Genomic DNA, 970 nt, shown 5'->3' on the forward strand with positions numbered 1-970 from the left:
GATGGTTCACCGGGGGGTAAGGGGAAATGGGGGCTGACATGGACTGACACTGGTTTCAGGGGCTGAACAGGATCTGCTGAAGGACACAAGTAATAAACCCACTGTGCCCAGTTCCTGGGAAGTCAGCTTGTTAGGGCACTGTGCTATAGAAACCCCCCTAAAGGCACAGCTGGCACTGCAGCCCAGGCACTGAGACACAGAATCAGAGATGGTTAAAGACCTTTAAGATGAGTCCCACTGTAAACCCAACATGCTGAAATCTGCTAAACCATGCTCTGAAGCACCACATCTATGTGCCTTTTAAATCCCTCCAGGGATGGTGATTCCACCACCCCCCTGGGCAGAATGTTCCAATGCTTTACTATCCTCTTGGTGAAGCTTTTCCTCATACCCAATCTAAACCTCCCTGGGGCCATTTCCTCTTGTCTTCTTGCTTGGAAGAACAGACCCACCCCCACTTCTACACCCTCCTTTCAGGGAGTGGTAGAGAGATGCTCATCAGCCATGGCCTTGGTTCCTTTTCTTTGGACATGCCTGATAAGCATGTGAGGGGTGTGCTCACAGTTCAGCACCCACTGTAGATTGTGCTTTGTTCCCTTCCCAGACTTGCCCAGTCTCCCAGCAGGGTAAGGCACTGTGATATTTCACAAGTCCTCCCTCCAGTAGGGTGGCTGCTGCTCACTGTCATCTGCTGTCCTTGCCCTCACCTTCACTTGGGGACAGCTTGGGTAGAACTCAGCATGTCCTTGAGAGAAGAGTCATCCAGCCCCTCCTTGAACACTAGTTTCCATCCAAAACATGGCATTCTCTGATGGTTGAGAAGTCCTTTATTCATCATGCCACCACTTTCAGTGTATGGGAGGCTGAGGTGAAAAATGGACTCTAGTTCGTCTCACTCCACAGCCAACCTGAACAGAAGCAGTATTTGCTGGTGTGGGTCCCACACACACACACACACACACACACAGAG

This window comes from Antrostomus carolinensis, unplaced genomic scaffold (genome assembly GCF_000700745.2).
Source record: "Antrostomus carolinensis isolate BGI_N321 unplaced genomic scaffold, ASM70074v2 scaffold24830, whole genome shotgun sequence".
NCBI classification, from domain to species: domain Eukaryota; kingdom Metazoa; phylum Chordata; class Aves; order Caprimulgiformes; family Caprimulgidae; genus Antrostomus; species Antrostomus carolinensis.